The sequence below is a fragment of the Balaenoptera physalus genome (genome assembly GCF_965194825.1).
Source record: "Balaenoptera physalus genome assembly, chromosome: X".
NCBI lineage: Eukaryota > Metazoa > Chordata > Mammalia > Artiodactyla > Balaenopteridae > Balaenoptera > Balaenoptera physalus.
Genome location: NC_138903.1, coordinates 129,896,884 through 129,916,985, shown reverse-complemented (window position 1 = coordinate 129,916,985; position 20,102 = coordinate 129,896,884). Strand labels below are relative to the sequence as shown.

Below are 20,102 nucleotides of genomic sequence, written 5' to 3'. Positions count from 1 at the left end.
TTTCTTCATTTGTAAAATTAGGGTTGAACTACATCATCTCTAAGGTCCCTTCAAACTGTACAAGTCTATCATTCAGTTTCATATGGATATACCATTCAAAGGAAAATCAGTATTTTATGTAGAGGAATCTACTGCTTTAGAAAAAAAAAAAGTACATAAATTTTACTTTTGTAAAAAGACAACCAAAAAACAGTTCTTTTTATTCCAAACTATTGATCCAACACTCCACACCCACCTTGTGCCCTTAAACCTGTGTTTGGAAATGTTTGAATCATGTAAATATGAGAATTAGAAACACTATAATAATCAGTTGTGAAGCTATTTAAAAGAATTTTTTTTACTTTTTATACAATTTTACAGGTTACTTTCCATTTACAGTTATTACAAAATATTGGCTATATTCCCCGTGGTGTACAATACATCCTTGAGCCCATCTTACACCTAGTTTGTACCTCTCATTCCCCCATCCATTGCCTGTCTCCCCTCCCCACTGGTAACTACTAGTTTGCTCTCTATATCTGTGACTCTGCTTCATTTTTGTTATATTCACTAGTTTGTTGTATTTTTTAGATTCCACATATAAGAGAGACCATACAGTTATCTGTCTTTCTCTAACTTATTTCACTTACCATAATACCCTCCAAGTCCATCCATGTTGTTGCAAATGGCAAAATTCTACTCTTTTTACGGCTGAGTAATATTCCATTGTATATATGTGCCACATCTTCTTTATCCATTCATCTGTTGATGGACACTTAGGTTGCTTCCATGTCCTGGCTATTGTAAATAATACTGCTATATACAGATGGCCAACAGGCACATAAAAAGATGCTCAACATCGTTAATCATCAGGGAAATGCAACTCAAAACCATGATGAGCTATCACCTCACACCTGTCAGAATGGCTATTATCAAAAAGAACACAAATAACAAATGTTGGCAAGGATATGGAGAAAAAGGAACCCTTGTACATTGTTGGTGGGACTGTAAATTGGTGCAGCCACTGTGGAAAACAGTATGGAAGTCTCTCAAAAAAACTAAAAATAGAGTTACCATATGACTCAGCAATTCCACTCCTGGGTATTTATTCGAACAAAACAAAAACACTAATTTGAAAAGATACATGCACACCAATAAATTTACTTTTATGTGTAAACCATGCAACCTCCTATAGAATAATTGAGAAAAGAGGAAAGTCTATATGCAAAGAGTCCAATTTGCAGCTTACTCTGCAATAAAGCTCAGTTTCTAACCATTTCCTTTATTAATCTTACTCCTAGCTATAGACTACCTCAGGGCATTTTCACAGCTTTCACCAAACTGTTCCCATTTAGTTTTAGCTGCTAAATCTATAGACTCCAAGTGCTAAATACTAGATTAATAGGTCCTTACTAAGAGTTCCAATAGCTCAGCTAGCTCTTGTGCTCCCAGCTTAATCTCTCTTGTCTTCCCCAGTAATCAGCCTTTGCATAGTTCCCAAGTCTCAGCCCCTTTCTCCAGTTCCCATTATTTTTCTCTCCTTGAATCAGAGTTTGTGAGCTGCTTTTTATGCTAGAGGCACATGATGTCATTGTGTCTACCCCCAGCTGTTCTTAATTTTCTCTCAGCTCAGCTCTCTTGGAGGACTCTCAGCAGGCCCAAAGACACAAGCCCTCCCTTCCAGGGTGCAGATGAAAAGCTGGGGTGGAGGCGGGGAAAGGGCAATTCACCAACCCATAATGACTAATCCTAGCAAAATAAAGGGCAGGGCCCTTTTAAGAAACAGAGCACTCCAGGAGAGGGCGGAGCCAACTGAATAAACCCCAGACTCTGATACCAGAGACAAGTGTGCTCCTGGACGCTGTCATAGCAACAGGAGTTCGCTATCCAAGATGTTGACCATCTCTCTACCTTAGGCAGTTCTCTTAAGACCTGAGAATCATGCTCTGAGCGCTGTCTTGAATCACCTGGCTCTAACTACCCACAGTGCCAGCCTCCTGCCTCCCACCAAGGACTGGCCTTCTCTGTTTAGAGAGTTAAAATGGATGGTGGGGAACTCTAGACAAATTTAGCTCTCTCCTCCACAGATGCCCAGTGTTTTGTGGTGTTGTAGAAAATGCCCTGATATACCAATTCACATGACTCGTAATTCTTATTGAATTTACGTCCCAGTATCCATAAGTGCTGCTTGAAAAATGATGATGTAATGATGCTTTACACAAAGGAATGAATCTCTGAGGTGGAAATTCTTACTATACAATGGCACCTGGCTAGAGCAGATAGGATAGTACCCATACTAGTAACTTTGAAATGAGTTTCCCACTGGGATAGTGGTAGAAATATTTTTCCCTCATTCTATTTAGACCAGCAGCCAGTTGAGAACAAATCCCTCCAGAGCAGGGCAATTTTGATGGAGGAGAGTAGAACACAGTGGAAACCCATGAGGCAGGACCTAATGGATGAGATAGCAGTGGTTCTCAGCCCTGACTACACGTTAGAATCTCTGGGGGGGAGGGGGGGTGTTAGTTTTTAAGTTTATCTTGAAATAATTTTAAAATTACAGAAAAGTTGTAAAAACAGCACAGACAGCTGCCACACACATTTCATTTAGCATTTCTCACGTCAAAATTTTACATAACCATAGTGCAGTTATCAAAACTAAGAAATTAACCTAGGTACAATACTATTAACTAAACTATAGATTTTATTTGGATTTCACTAGTTTTTCCAGTAATGTCCACTTTCTGTTCCAGGATCAAATTCAGCATACCATGTTGCATTTAGTTGTCATATCTCTTTAGTTTCCTCCAATGTATGACAGTTTATCAGTCCTTCCACATCTTTCATGATCTTGAAGAGCACTGAGCAGTTATTTTGTATAATGTGCCTCACAAATCTTTCCACTAATGTCCTTTTTCTGTTCCAGGATTGAATCCAGAATATTATGCTGCATTTAGTCATCCTATCTTCCTAGTTGCCTCCAATTTATGGCAATTTCTCAATGTTTCCTTGTGTTTCACGACCTTCACAATTTTAAAGATTGCCACGTACTTTGTAGAATGTCCCCCAGTTCGGGCTTGTCTGATGTTTTCTCATGATTAAATTGGGATTATGTATCTTGGGAAAGGATAGCACAGAAGTGAAGTACCTTTCTCATCACATAGTATCAGGAAGTACATGGTATCAATATGACATACTGGTGATGTCAGCCTTGATGACTTGGTTAAGGAGATTTCTTCCAGTTTTCTCCACTGTAAAGCTACTATTTTAAAAAACGATTATGTTGATATAGTTGTAGATTCACATGAAGTTGAAAAGGTGATACAGAGAAGTTCTGTGTACCCTTTACCCAGTTTCCCTCAATGTTACATGTGTATATTCTTGTAAATACCACTACAATCAGAACAATTTCTACAATCAGAAACAGAACAATTCTATTACCACAAAGATCTTCCTCATGCTACCTCTTTATAGTCACAACCCTCCTCCCAACCTACCTAACCCCTGGACACCACCGATCTGTTCTCCAGTTTTTAAATTTTATCATTTTAGAGAATATTATATAAATGTAATCAATCAGTATGTGACCTTTTGAGACTGACTTTTTCTACTCAGCATAATGCCCATGATATCCATCCAAGTTGTTGTGTGTATCTGAAGTGTACTCTTTTTATTGCTCAGTAGTATTCCATGGAATGGATGTACCATAGTTTGTTTAACCACTCACATATTGAGGGACATTTGGGTTATTTTTATCTTTTCATTATTGCAAATAGCTCTGCTATGAACATTCATGGACAGGTTTTTGTATGGATGGAAGTTTTCATTTCTCTGGGATACATGCCCAGGAGTGCGACTGCTGAGTTGTATGGTAAGTTTATGCTTAGTCTTGTAAGAAACCACTAAACTATTTTCCAGAGTGGCTGTATTATTTTTACTTTCCCACCAGCAATGTATAAGAGATCTAGTTTCTTCATATCCTCACCAGCATTTGGTATTATCGCTATTTTAATTTTAGCTGTTTGAATAGACATATAGTGATATCAAATAATGGTATTAATTTGCATTTCTGTAATGGCTAGTGATGTTAAACATCTTTTCAAGTGTCTATCTGTCATCTACATATCTTCCTCAGTAAAATGCCCGTTGCCATTTTTTGCTTATTTTCTAATTGGATTGTTCTTTATTCTGTTTAGTTTTGAGAGTTCTTTATTCTTTGTCGAATATGTGGCTTACTGATATTCTGTCCCAGTCTGTAGCTTGTATTTTCATCCTCTTTAACAGGGTCTTTCACAGAGCAAAAGTGCTTAACTTTGGTGAGTTCCAATTTACCATTTTTTTTTCTTTATATGGATCATGCTTTTGGTGTCAAGTCTAAGAACTCTTTGCCTGGTCCTAGATCCAAAAGATTTTCTCCTATGTCTGTTTTCTGAAAGATTTATAGTTTACATTTTGCAAACTTACATGATCCATTTTTGGATAGTGTCTGCATAAGGTGTGAAGTTTAGGTTAAGGTTCTTTTTTTTTGCCTATGGATGTTCAGTTGCTCCCATACCATTTGTTAAAAAGGCTATCTTTCCTCCATTGACTTGTTTTTGCAACTTTGTCAAAAATCTGTTGAACATATTTGTGTGGGTTTATTTCTGGGTTCTCTATCCTGTTCCACTGATGTGTGTGTTTATCCCTCTGCCAAACCCCACTGTCTTGATTAATGTAACCATATAATGTCTTGAAACCAGGTAGACTGATTCCTTCCACTTCCTTCTTCTTTTTCAAAATTGTTTAGCCATTCTAGGACCTGTGCCTTTTCATATACATTTTGAAATAGTCTTCTGATAAGAACTTGGAAGTGACCACTCCCATCCTTTCAAGAAAACTGGGCAACCAAAAAAATCAATGACTTTTCTTGGACCCATCAGAGAACCGGGGTTGCAGGGCAAACCACCACCCCAAAATCTAAAGATTTAGGAACATCCAGAGAGATACAGCTGTAATTTACTTACCCGGAAAAGAAGGCTCTGGAATCATAAACTGGTAGGAACACCAAAACTGGTAATTTTGACAAATTGCTGGAGGAAGAATATGGACTACTGTAAGAGTGAGAAACTTCTGAGGACTGAAGGCACAGGGGCAGCCCCCAAATTTCAGGAAATCCACCAAATTCTCACAATAAAGATGTGAATAAGATCCTCTTGTGAATCTGGCAGGGGGAGGGAAAGAAGAATCATTGTGAAATATGCCTAGAGCCTTCTCCATAACTCTACAAGGAAAAAGACTTTGCCACACCTTATCCTAACTGGGGAACGGCATTCCTCCCACTCCAGCCTCCCTCTAGCCAACGTTAGAAAACCACATACAAAGGCAACATCTTTAAGGAAGACAGAGTGGGGGGAACACCTTACAAGGGAACAAGCATAAGAATTATATCAGACTTCTTGTCAGAAACCATGCAAACAAGAAGAGAGTGGAATGAAATATTTAAAGTGTTGAAAGAATAAAAACACCAATCCAGATTCTATATCTGGCAAAATTATCCTATAGAAATGAAACGAAGTCTTTCTCAGAAAAAACAAAAATGGAGGGAAATAAAAGAAGACTTGTCCTGCACAAAATGTTAAAAGAAGTTCTTCAGGGGGAAGGAAAATGATGATAGAGGTCAGAAACTTGGATCTTCATAAAGAAAGGAAGAGTGTCAGAGAAGGAATAAATGAAGGTACGGTAAAATCTTTTATTTTTCTGATTCTTAATTGGTTTAAAGATAACTGTTTAAAGTAAAAATAGTAACAATATACTGATTGATTATAGCATATGAATAAGTGAAGTAAATTACAACAATGTCACAAGAGATGGAAAGGAAGATTTAATAATACTCTGTTATAAGGTACCTGCACTACATTTAAAGTGTTATTTGAAGATGAACTCAGTTAAAAATGTATATTGCAAACTCTAGGGCAACCACTAAAAATTTTTAAAGAAGTATAATTGATATTCTAAGAGAGGAGATGAAATGGAATCACAGAAAATCTCAGTTAAAACCAGGGAAGGCGAGAAAAAGAGCAAGGGAGTAATTTTCTTTGCTCTGAAGTCTACTTTATCTGATAGTAATATAGCCATTCCCACTTTCCTTTGAATAATATTTGCATAGCATATCTTTTTCTGCTTTCACTTTCAACTTACTTATATATTAACTAGAAAATATAAATAGTAAATAGTAAAACTACTATCTGTCCCTTTCCATACTTTATTAGAACTGAATTACTAAGTCCAGCCCACACTCAATGGAAGGGAATTAATCTCCACCACCTGTAGGGAGGAGTATCAAAGAGTTTGTGGACACATGTTGAAACCACCAGAGCAATTAATAAATATTTTGGGGGTGACAATTTGAAGCTATGCAAATATCTTGCCCTCCAAAATTATTACTAGGCCTAGTTCTTTTTTTTGAGAATGGTATTTAGAAAACAAGATGTGGTTCTAGGTAAGCTCAATTCTATTTGAATGTTCCTGCTTTTAGGCCCTGCCAGTAGAGACAGCGACGGAACACAGTCATGTAAAATAATCCATGTATACACACATATAAATATTAATGCCTGCACCTACTTACCTTTACATGTATATATTTATATATGGATATAGATAAGCTTACATTTTTATATGGATATCTCTGATTCTAATCTAGTACCACAGAGTTTATTCTAGCTTTCCCTCCTTGCTGATTTGTAATTTCTTTCTATGACAGACTCTCTGAGGTACCTTTAAAAATACAGATGCCTGGGGCTTCCCTGGTGGCGCAGTGGTTGGGAGTCCGCCTGCCAATGCAGGGGACGCGGGTTCGAGCCCTGGTCTGGGAAGATCCCACATGCCGCGGAGCGGCTGGGCCCGTGAGCCACAATTGCTGAGCCTGCGCGTCTGGAGCCTGTGCTCCGCAACAGGAGAGGCCGCGATAGCGAGAGGCCCGCGCACCGCGATGAAGAGTGGCCCCCCGCTTGCCACAACTGGAGAAAGCCCTCGCACAGAAACGAAGACCCAACACAGCCATAAATAATAAAAATAAATTTAAAAAAAATACAGATGCCTGGAGCCCTATCCAGTATCAATTAAGTTGGATGCATCCATATGTTTTAAATATACACCCAGGCAAGACCAAATACATCATTTGTGGGGCCCAGTGCAAAATGCAAACGCGGGGCTCCTTGTTCAAAAAGCGGGGTAAAAGTGTCACTAAGGTACTACAATGTACAGATTTTTCCTTTCTTCTGCAGCCTTTCATTCAACTTGTCATGGTATTTTCTATTTGCTACTCAATACTATTCTAAGTCAAGAAAAAGTAAAAATTTCAATTATTAACATGTATCTTACCATTCATCTTTACATTGTACAATACCAGTTTTAAATAAAAATACCAGAGCATTTAGTTCATATGCAGAATCACCAAAATTGCACAATTTGTATTGCATGCCCCAGCCCTGGAAGGTGCCTTGAGCTGGCCAGAAGAGATGAACACAAAGCCAGACTCAAGAAAGTTAGTTATAAGGAGGAAGAGAGGGTCACCTAGATGTGGAGTAGGCCCAAAGGACACTCTCTAGGGCATGGGAAGGCACTCATGAGGCAAGTGTAGACCCTTACAGGCACCTGGGAACCCTACCCCATGACTTGTGTCACATGTGTGTGCTCGGGCCTGACAACTGTTTGGTTTCATCCTTCTTCTAGCTGCTGGCCTGACATGCTGTGCCTTATCAGAGGGCAGGGAAGTTGACCCGGGCATCTCCCTTCCCGAGGCAGATGTCTGCCACCCCATCCGACAGCATATAGGCACCTCTCAAGGGTATTACCACCTCCTCACAAGGATGCACTAGGTACCTGGATCAGGGATGGGCAAGAGATTCACCCCCACTGAATGTGCTTGGTGCTGTGAACCAAGTGCAAGGATGGTCACTGCCATGCCCCACCTTGAGGGGCTGCAGGGTGCATGCACCTGACTTGACCCTCCCCACATCGAGGCTCCCGCTGGAGATGGATGGACATGGATGCGGGTGCGGAAGGGTAAGGGAGACTCGGGCACCTGGAACGAAGGGAGTGGCAGTCAAGAACCCATCTTGAAGATATGGGGAGGTAATGGGGGGTGGAACCATATGTGAATTGAGCTTCTAAGCCCCCAGTACATTCTCTACTGTCCCACTGGACTTTACTTACAAAACACAGATTCAAAAATAAAATTATTAAGAATTTCAAATGGCAACCGCAAGGCATTAAACCCCCAGCATGGAGCCCCCTTCTGAGCATGGGGCCCTGTATAATTGTGCTGGTCATATGACTCTGAAGATGTCCGTGCCCCCTCTCCCCCTCCACCTGCTGTGACTCTAATGTTCAGCCAAGGTTGAGAACTACTGAGCCAGATACTGCAAGGGTTGGTGGTCAAGACGGTCTTGCTCAAACCAGTTCCCAGGCTACCAGAGCCCCTCAGAAAACCATGGATGGAGAGACTGACCCAACAGTAGCTGAGAGGAGGAGACCAGACTGTGTATCACTGCCTGAGGCTGTCATTACAGAGATCACAGTAAGGAAGCAGGGAGGTCAAACACTCAGTTTTAAAGAGAGGCTCTCATTCCTCTCTCTCTCTCAGAGCCCACAGCCTTACCTCAGTACCTGCTGGTTGCATGTTGGCCTGCCTTGCCCAATGTGAGGGGTTTTAAGGTACAGGTTATATACATCTAAGCATAGTGCAGGTGCCAGCTAAGTCATGGAGGCCACCCTTCTCAGAAACTTATTTTCTTACCTATTTTACCCACCAGCAGGTTAGGCTCTTAGCAAGGAACCCTGAGGCTGCTCCAGGCAGCCATCTTAGCCTGGGTCCACAGCTTATCAGCTGAATTCCAGAGTCAGAATATACAAATCCTCTCACCTCTAGCCCCTAGCATGACATAAGCTCCTCAAGGGGTTTCTTTCCTTTTTATTCAACCTTGATTCTTTTTTTAAAATTAAAAACATTATTTTTTAATTTTTATTTATATTGGAGTATGGTTGATTAACAACATTGTGTTAGTTTCAGGTGTATAGCAAAGTGATTCAGTTATACATATACATGTATCTATTGCTATATTTAAAATAGATAACCAACAAGGACCTACTGTATAGCACAGGGAACTCTGCTCAACCTTGATTCTTTTTAGAACATTTTAGCCTCTGTCACCTTCTGTAGTTAGCATAGCAAGCACTCACTTAATATTTATAGCCTAATTTGCTTGCTTCTGGCCTGCTCATAGCCCAGTTCTTAGAGTCTTTCCCTTAACTTCCATCGCCTTTCTTGGTTCCTCACTCAGGCAAAACTCCTTCCACCTCCTAGCGTTCTCTTTCTAACCTCTCTCTGGTACCCTAATGGTGCTTTATAATACCGAAGTATCTGTATTTACATTACAGGGCAAAGAGAAATAAAATGAGAAAATATACATACTGGGGGACTAATCACAGGCCCTTTCTGCCACTTTGGTCCTGAAAGTCAGTCCCCTGGGGAAGATGGACAAGCGCAGTGTCAAGAACCAGAGCTCCGGAATTTGAATCCTAAATCTGCCTCTTACCAGGTTGCCGTGTGACCCTGGACAAGTTACTTAACATCTTTGTCCTCTGGATTCACTCTCTGTCCTGCTTTCCTCCCCAGGAAACTGGTATGGATTATATCAACAGGCTTGACTGGTCCCTGGCTTCTGGTTGGATTTGGTCAGAAAGGAACTCTGGCCGTTGATCAAAGATTGGGAGAAGAGTGTAGTTTCCTCCTAGCTTCCTGCCTCTGAAGTCACCCTGTGGGGAGTTAACTATGTCCCTTGACCAAATACCACTGCTCATCTGAAGGCTACCTGCTCTAGAGGTCTCTCCTTCCAGACACTCTTTCTAGACTCTCCTTTCCTTCATTTCTTTGGGCCTGGGTGATAGTGGTGGAGTAACAGCCCCACTATACTAGCCATAGGGTATTTCGCTAGCCCTTATGGCTTCCCTACACCCTGCCTATGTCTTGTAAATAGTCGCTTTAGTAAACCCTTCTCAAACTATCCTGACTGAAGTGCGCCATATTTCCTGTTAGGACCCTGACTAACGCAGAGCCTTATTTCCATTGCCTTTAAAATGGAGATAGCAACACCTATATCACAGGATTGCTGTCAGAATTTAAATGAGACAAGTCAAATAAAAGTATCCAGCAATGTCTGGCACAAAATAGATGCTGAATTAGCTCCCTCCTCATTTTTTCTTTCTTCTTCAAAAGCTATTCTTTATTTTTGGGTTTGAGTCCTAACATTGTGACTTATGAGCTAAATAATTTTCAACAAGTGCTTTCACCAATCTGAACCTTAGTTTCCACATTTGTAAAATGGAGTTCATTTAACAAATTCATCCTACCAAAATTAACAAAGCTTCTACTATGTAACAGGAACTGTTCTGAGCAGTGATTTAAGACTATCCGTCTTGCCTATGTCACAGAATTATTGTAAAGATCAAAAAAGCAATGAGTCCTTAAATACTACAAACTTCCAAAACTCACCCAAGATGAAATAGATGAACAGTCCTATTATCATTAAAGAAATTGAATCTGTAGTTGAAACCTTCTGAAAAAGAAATCTTTAGGCTCAGATGATTTCACTAGCAAATTCTATACAAAATTTAAAGCAGAAATAACACCAGTTCTATACAATCTTCCAAAAAATAGAAAAGGAGGAAATGTTTCCCAACTGATTTAATGAGGCAAGCCTAATACTGATACCAAAATCAGACAAACACAGTTCCAAAAAAGCAAGCTACAGACCAATATCCCTCATGAATATAGACATAGACATCCTCAAAAAATATTATCATATCAAACCTAGCAATATATAAAGAAATAATACACCACAATCAAGTGGGGTTTATCACAAAATTACAAGGTTGGTTCAATAACAGAAAAATCAGTCAATGTATCTACCATATTATCAGTCTAAAGAAGAAAAACTACATGATTAGAGGCACACCTTGGAGATATTGTGGGTTTGGTTCCAGACCACTGCAATAAAGTAAATATCACAATAAAGCAAGTCACATGATTTTTTTGGTTTCCCAGTGCATATAAAAGTTATATTTATACTATACTGTAGTCTATTCAGTGTGCAATAGCATTATGTTTAAAAAAATGTACATACCTTAATTTAAAAATACTTTATTGCTGAAAAATACTAACCATCATCTGAACCTTCAGCGAGTTGTAATCTTTTTGTAATAATAACATCAATCACTGATCACAGATCATCATAACAAATATAATAATAAAGAAAAAGATTGAAATATTGCAAAAATTGCCAAAATGTGACACAGAGACACAAGCGTCCCAAATGCTGTTGGAAAAATGGCACTGATAGACATGCTCAATGCAGGATTGCCACAAATCTTCAATTTGTAAAAAAATGCAATATCTGCAAAGCACAGTAAAGCAAAGAGCAATAAAATGAGATATGCCTGTATATCAATCAATGCAGCAAAAGCATTTGGAAAAAAGTCAATATATATTAGTAATATAAATTCTCAGCAAATAGGAATAGAAGAAAACTTCCTCAACCTAATAAAGTGTCTCCAAAAAATCTACAGATAACATCATACTTCATGGTAAAAAGACTGAATGTTTTCTCCTTATGACCGGGAACAATGCAAAACATTGCCTCTCGCCACCAATTCAACATCACACTGGAAGTCTTAGCCAATGCAACAAAGCAAGAAAAATAAACAAGAAGCATAAATATTGGAAATAAATAAAATTCTATTTGCAGGCAACATAACTGTCTAGACAGAAAATCCCAAGGAATTGACCAAAAAATTTTCTAGAAATAATAAGAAATAATAAGTGAGTTTACTAAGGTGGTAGGATACAAGGTCAACATACAAAAATCAATCATATTTCTATATACTCCCAATGTTACCACTGGAAACTAAAATTTAAAAATGTACACATACACACACACACCATTTACTGTAGCTCGAACAAAATGAAATATACTTATGTGTAAATCTAACAGAATATGCACAGACTCTGTATGCTAAAAACCATAAATCACTGATAGAAGAAATTTTTAAAAGATCTAAATATACAGATAGATATACTGTGTTAATGGATTTAAAGAAACAACATAGTAAAAATGTTAATTCATGCCAAACTGATCTATAAATTTAATGCAATTCCAGTCAATATTCCAACATAACTTTTTTTAGATAAGTAAAATTTATTTGAAAAGCAAAGGAACTAGAAGAGCTAAAATAATTTTGAAAAAGAAGAATAAATTGGAAGAATAACACTATCTGACTTCAACACTTACTGTAAATCCACACTAATCAAGACAGTGTGGTACTGGCAAAGGGAAGGAGCCATAGATCAATGGAACAGGGAGTCCAGAAATAGACTCACATGAATATGGCCAATTGATTTTTGACAAAGTTGCAAAAGCAATTCAATGGGAAAAAAGTATTTTCAACAAATGGTGCTGAAACATTTTTACACCCATATGCAAAAATATAACCTTGACCTAAACCTCACACTTTACACAAAAATTAACTCAAGGTGGATAATTGATCCAAATGTAAAACATAAAGCTATAAAACTTCTAGAAAAAAAGGACATAGAAGAAACTCTTCATGACCTTGGGTTAGGTAAAGAGTTCTTAGATATGATACCAAAAGCATGATAAACTGGACTTCAAAATTTTAAAGTTTTGCTCTGTGAAAGACACTGTTAAGATAATGAAAAGACAAGCCACAGGCTGGGAGGAAATATTTTCCAACCACATATCTGACAAAGGACTTGTATTTAATATATAAAGATCTTTCAAAAGTCAACTCTTTATCCTCCTAACCATAAGATCATTCCAATTCAACCTGCCCTCACTGAGCATGTGCTCTAGGCCAGACCTAGTGCTGGATACTTTCACATCCAGTGTCTCACTGATTCCTTATACCAACCACAATTTAGGTAGTGATTATTATCGCCATTTTAGGATGAGAAAACTGAGGCATCAGTGATAAACAGAGAAAAAATAATAAGATTGATGGGAAACTGGATAGTAAGGCACTTCAATCTTAATCCCAGATTATACCATTTTGATTTCCCATACTGAGGCCATGTTATGATTCATAGAGTTAGTAAGGGTTTTTAGAAAGAAGAGTTTTCACTGAAATACGTAGCACTCTAGGTAAGAGAAACCCGGTCATCTAAACTGAGCCCAAATTAGGGGCATTTGCCCAAGTTGTTGGCTTTCATGCCTGCAAGATACAGCAGGAGAGACATCAGGTGATTAAAGGAAAGACTTCCTGGCTGACCAGGGGCTTCCATGTTCCAATATATGGATGGGTGAGCTCATAGAATATTTGTCTTCAGGAGAAGAGATGTTCTCAAGAGTTTCTTTCAGATTAAGAGAGGAAGGAGAATGGGGAAAGTAAAACAGAGAAGCCAAAGAAAGAAAATGTATCCAAAATGCCATTTCTTCTGCCTTAGCAAGGTCAGTTCAACAGGTTATCATGCCTTCCCTCTTGCCTCCTTTCTAATTTCATTCTTTAAATCACAGATAAAGTATTTAGCTTCATTATTTTCATTAGATACAATCATTAGTGTGAATCATAGGATCAAAAAGCCCAAGTGCCTTTTGGGAAATTCAACTTAACCAGGTTTTTTCTTCCTCAGTCTCATAATATGAACAGTGATGTGGTGATGGATAATTTGTCTATCCAAGATCATCGACCCCATTGCACCTTTTAAACACCTATCAAAACTGGTGTTGATGAATGCAAATATTTCATTTGCATTGAATGTCTTCAATTTTAAATAGACCTTATGGCATAAATAATCTAACACTAGACATGATTCTAGTAAGCAGAGGCCAAGCCAAATGGGCTACACAAGTATAAAGGCGTCCCCTGTATTAGGGAGTGTTTGAATCACATCGCATTTGTGTGAAGGTTTTCCATTTGACAGAAATAGATTTAACACAGTCCATTCAAAACAGTCTCATTGCAATTCATTGGGGGCTTTAAGAAAGGTGGAAAACTTTAAACAGGCACACTTTATTCTAAAAACTCTTTGTCGGATACCTGTACACATACAAAGACAACAGTCAATAGCAAGAATAAAGGTTTTACCTCATTTCCACAGTACTTTTTTCTTAATATGCCTCCAATCAGCAATGCTCTACCTCTGGAATTCCAAGCTCAACTTGCATCTAAGCACTGTCAAATGAAAAGGAGATAATAAAATTACTAGTGTGTTACAAGGTGATTAAATTTACATAATGACTCTGGATTTGATTAAATGCCAGATCCCCCCTCCAAAAAAAATTACCTGTAGAGGCATTAAATCTTACAGCCACACACTTCACTGCATTTACGCTTTATCCACAGAAGCTCCGGTTTATCTTAGCAGAGATTACTGCCATCCCTCCACAGGAACACAACATGTAGGTAATGCCTGGAAGCTTATTCAGGAGAGTGGCAGGGACTCATGCAGCTGATTTGAAGAATAAATATCAGAAAAATGTGAGAGAGACAGTCATTGTACTCATCCAGAGAAAAGACTGTAGTGCAGACTCAGAGGCAGATCTTTCTACTCTACTAAAAATGGAAGGGCTTCTTAAAATGCTATCCAAATACTTTCTCCCTAAACCCAAGGCTTTCCTCCCATTAACAAACTCTGAGGAGCTCACCATGGGCTTGCTCTTCCAGGAGCACACTGGTGAGGAGTGAGGCCACAGTGTGCCAGGTTTGAAACCATTCCTGTCAAATTGGTAAGACGATTTATGCATGTTCTGTCACCCTAAATATTATCCCACACCAGGATCGCATAGTGGGTTATTTTCTCATTGCTCAGTTGCTGCACAGCCCTGGATGGCAGTCTTTGAAATAAAAACATTCACACAAACAAGTAAAAACAAAACAAAACAAAACAAAACAAACCTATGCATTATAGTTTTAACAGGCACCAAAGCATAAGGCACTGTGATACAAATTTCGGAATACCTGTCATACCTATTGAAAAAGATTACACAAGAAAAGTGCTCTTGAACATCATTTGCCTCTAGACCAAGTCACTGGAAAGGGGCTGGTACTGGCTCAGAAAAGAAATGTGCCTTACCACTTTTCAATGGAACATTAAGAAAAGGGACTATAGCATCAGCATGTTGTTCATTTACTGGGTCCAAACTGCTTTCATCGGAGAAAATTGATTACTTCTCTACCAAGACTGATGTAAACTAGTCAGTCCACATATTCCTAGCTTCAGTTAACAGAGTCTTCGCTGGGGAAGTATAGAAATCTAAACTCTACCAAAGCTCTTGGTGTTGTTCAATGTTCTACACATCCATCCCCTTCAAGGGATCCTACTGTTTGCTAACCCATGTGCATCAATCCCTTGCTAGTCATTCACTGAGATTTAGAGGTAGCTATGGTCTACCTACAGCCTACCTACAGTGTGCCTGCACTGCATTCAGTGAAGGTAAGACTCGGGTTTCAGGTCAATGCATTATCATTAAATGATAAATAGTAACCACAATTGTGGCAGGCAGGTTGCCTCAGCAACCTGAAACAGTACTTTAGCATATGTCTGACCGACAGTACTTACAAAATAACCTTCTAAAAAGTGCCATTATTGGGCTATTTTTCAAGCATACAACAATTTGAATATAAAAAGACCAAATTTCCAATTGCCAGCACAAAGTAAAGTCTATAAACTAGTGGATTAACATTTTCTAGGCATCTGTTATGGCTCTTAAAAATATGTGTGAGCACAATAGATAAATAGTTTTAAAGGATACAGGATGTCTTTTAGTATTTCCAAAAAATCATATTTGTTAGTTTTTATAATAATCATTTGGAAGGCTAAAACTAAAATTTGTTTTCCTGCAAAATGTTTTTCTTTATCACACCGGTTTATTATGGAAGAGTTGCTGTGAGTCATGAAACTGCCTTGTTCCATTTTTCTTTAAAAAAAAAATCCCCAGGGAACTCAGGGAATTAAACTCATAAATTTAATTTCAATATCTGGTAAGCTGTGAGGACAATTATTAAGGCAGTCATTTATGAGTACCTAGGGGAAACCCAAGTGATAAACAGTAGTCAATATGGATTCTTCAAACACAAATCATACCAAACAAAGCTAATTCCTGTTCATGATAGGATAACAAGCTGAATGGTGAAAGAGGATGGAACGAAGTTAACATATCTTAGAGAGAGAAGCATCTGATATAATTTCATCTGACGTTCTTATAGGACTACCAGAGAAAGACAATAAATAGAGCTAGTAAAAGAGAAACCTGATGTAACAGCTAGAACTGGTTTAGTATAAACTCAAAGTGAGTGGAACCAATGACAGGGTAGGATAAATTTCAAACGCAATACCACCCAGATCATGAACAACTACTCTTGGGTTATATCAACATGGACTGTAATCTTAGTCAATATAATCAAAGTACATATGGCTACATACACTGTTGGGGAGAGAAATAAATTACATGCATTATTGATACATTGGAGCTGTTTAAATCAATCGCATGTGTTGTGTATTATAAAGTCAAGTATTTCTCATATAGAGAATCTTCATCAAATGAATAAGAATGTAACTGGAAGGTATCTGTCTGTACAAAGAGGCCACTGAGAAGCCCACAGAGACTGTGATGATAAGAGAAGAGATTCCTCTTTGTTTAGGGGAGGGTGGTAATCCAAGACTTCTTTTGTCTGCAGAGCAAGTCCATAAATGGTCAGACTTACCTCTCCAGTTGTATTTCCAGACCAGTCGCCATTCCCCTAGGTTTTCACACCTGAAGGCTGTGTGGTTCCTCAGCCTAAACTATCTTTTTTAAAGTGCCATTAAAATGTCTTCCTGTAATAGTCTCATCAACCCTTTAAAACCAAGCTCAAAATCTTCTTTCAAACATAATATTTCCAGACTCCCTAATTAAATTTAATTTTTCACTCCTCCAATACTCCCACAGCACCTTGTTTAAACTTCTGTATATACCTTTATTATTATCTTCCTTGTACGAGAATGAACAGTGTACATGTTGACTTCCCTGTTAGACTGTGAACTCCTGGAGGGTGAGAGCCATGTCTTAGTCATTCTTTATCTTTTTCACAGCAGGTATTCAACAAGTATTTGTTGAATTGAATTGGATTGGAACTGGAATAAACACATCATCTAGACATTTATTATTGAGAAAGTCCCACAATTCCAGGGCAACTGCTATTGGTTTGACCTTTCCCTTTCTAGATTTTCAGGTTTATTTTCCCATGCTTGGAATAAAATAAGACTGAAAACCTGAAAATAAGTAAGTAAATAAATAAATACTCTTCCAACTATTCAATTTCTATCAGACAGTTAAGAAATGAAAGGCATTTACCTGACATCTGGAATGGTCTTTCTTTTGGACTCCAAGGGACTTAGAAATTCCCAATTCAGTGAGTGGGCCATGACGTCCAGATTCTGAATCCCCAGAACATGAAGGCAAGGCAATTGGAGAATCAGGACTGGAGATCAACGAAAAAAAAAAGAGAGAGAGAGAGAGAGACCAGAATAGAAATCATCTCCTAGTTACCACGTACTTTATCTTGGACACCTCATTCAGATCAATCTGAATTCCAAGAGGCAACACCCAGGGAAGGCAGCATTGGTAGGGAAAGTGGAGAACTCTGATCTGGAAAATAAAATGAAAGACCACTTCCCTCTTGTAGATTGGCGTTTTTGGTCAAAGTAGGGGTTGTAAGCCTGGGTCTTTAACTGAGGTGGAGCATGAAGAGATTAAACAAAAATGCCTAATAGCTGCTGATTCTGCCTGAGGTCTTCTAACAGTATTACACAGGAAGGAGCGTGGGGCTTCATAATGTGGGAATCCCTTTTCAGCTAGAATTGTAAGCAGGAAGTGCTTCCTCCCACCCAAGATCCCCTCCATGGTTTAGCTCCTAAGAATATGCTATTCCAGCATGCGAGAATTCAGCGCCACCCTCTTGCACAGAGCCTGGCATGCAGCACATACTCAGGAAGTGGATGTTGCGGCCTGTCCTTAGAGAAGCACAGGCTCACAGATAAACGAGGGTTGCTCTGTAATGACTGGCTAGCCAAGAAGTACTTGCTGACTTAGGGAGACAGTACATGTGCTGGTTAAAAGCACAGCTTCTAGGGTCAGATGAACCTGGGGTCAAATACCAGCTCTTCCACCTACTAGCTGTGTGACCTTGGACAATGTCCTTAACTTTTCTGTGCCTCATCTATCATTTGGGAATAATTATTGCACATCCCTCATGAGTTTGTTGTGAGGATTAAAGGAAATGACACATACAAGTCTGATGTACAATAAGTGTTCAAATAAGGGTGTGCTAGAATTAGCAGTTCTTTGAGGGAGGACTCAAATTGTACATGGCCAAATGAAAACTAGTAAGGACAGAACATGTCCAAATAAGCAAGAACTTTATAGTCAATGAGGCTAGACCAGAAAATATAGGCTGGACTTCCCTGGTGGCACAGTGGTTAAGAATCCGCCTGCCAATGCAGGGGACACGGGTTCGAGCCCTGGTCCGGGAAGATCCCACATGCCACGGAGCAACTAAGCCCGTGCGCCCCAGCTGCCAAGCCTGCGCTCTAGAGCCCACGTGCCACAACTACTGAGCCTGAGTGCCACAGCTACTGAAGCCCACGTGCCTAGAGCCAACGCTCCGCAACAAGAGAAGCTACCTCAGTGCCCGTGCACCGCAACGAAGAGTAGCCCCCGCTTGCCACAAAGAGAAAGTCCACACGCAGCAACGAAGACCCAGTGCAGCCTAAATAAATAAATAAATAAATTTATAAAAAAAAATGAAAATATAGGCTGAAGCTGAAGGAGAAACTCTTATGAAAAGGAGGAAAGAAACTGTCATCAAGTGTTGAGACAAGCCCTGGAGGCTGGATTGGCAGCTCTCTTGAGAGTGGTCCAAGGCCAGAGTGGATAAATGGTGTGCAGGCAGGGAAACTGATCAAGCTAATTTTGATTTCCCTGAAGCATCTGCAAGCCATTGGAATCCTTCAAGCGTTGGAATGCATAACTGGGTAACACCCTCAATATAGAGAAAAGGTAAAAGAAACCTGAGGACAGTGAATGAAAATTGAGTTTATACATTAAAAACATCGGCCGTCTTTAGTGCCCTCTATAGAAAACTCATCAAAACCTCAGGGTTTTCCTAAAGTCACGTTTAACCACGCAGCCTTAAAGGGAATCAGCAGGACTGCATGTACTGACGTGGAAAGTGTGCCAAGATATATATACGTAGAAGTGAATTTACAAAACTGTTTCTAGCTCTAGTCAGTGTTTCCTGAAAAAGCATATATGTGTATGTATGAACCTATATGTATATAGTTGCATAAATGTATACATACATACACTTCTGTATGCATAGAAAAGTTCTGGAAGGATACACAAGAAATTGTTACTGATGATTATGCCTAAGGAGTGAGACTAGGGGCGTGAAGGGGCTCTTCATTTCATATCCTTTTGTACTGTTTGCATTTTTACTATAAATATGTATTACATTTATAATTTAAGAAGGAACAAGACAGAAGAGAATAACTAAAACCTCAGACTATTGTACGGTGCTTTGCATGAAGTAGAACCCAGTAAATGCTTGAATGAATGGATGAAGGTCACTCAATTGTCCCATCAGTTGGTATATGAGAAGGGAGAAAAGGATATAAAAAGAAAAGAAATAAAAGGGGGAGAATATAGAGATCACAGAAGCAGCCTGGAGCAGTTTTCACTACCTCAAAAGAGGAAAACTAGAAGGAAAGCTACCAAAGGAAGGAGCTGATGAATACCTTCCCTGCCCCAGTGGCACCTGTTGGCCAAGATTCCAATGTACTTGGCAAATACTGTCCACAGACCTATGAGAGGGTGTAAACAGAAGGCTCTTTAAGGAGCTGATCAAAGCTGGGCTGTGCTCCAAACAGGGAAGGAGCGGATCAGAAGTTAATGTCCTCCTCCTGGCCACAAAAGATGCTTTGCCATGAGGATGCATCTCAGTAAGGAGCCCAGGGACTCCATGGAAAGTGCAGTAAAACATCCCATATTGGTAATGATATATGCCATTTGCAGAACACTACGCTCCCAAAT

The 20,102-nt window shown here is 39.1% G+C and overlaps 1 long non-coding RNA gene across 2 annotated transcripts in view; it reads right to left on the bottom strand.

The window, feature by feature from the left end:
• Window positions 1-20,102, bottom strand: part of LOC309652240 — a 78,868-nt gene that overhangs the window by 36,151 nt on the left and 22,615 nt on the right. The window contains exons 1-5 of one of the 2 annotated variants that reach the window (XR_014258614.1): window positions 17,569-18,777; window positions 17,367-17,449; window positions 14,318-14,482; window positions 14,119-14,205; window positions 4,983-5,179 (exon numbers count right to left, since the gene is read on the bottom strand). This is a non-coding gene — a long non-coding RNA (uncharacterized lncRNA). Of the gene's footprint in view, window positions 1-4,982; window positions 5,180-14,118; window positions 14,206-14,317; window positions 14,483-17,366; window positions 17,494-17,568; window positions 18,778-20,102 lie in introns of those variants that run through there. The other variant, XR_014258613.1, reaches the window with a different exon arrangement.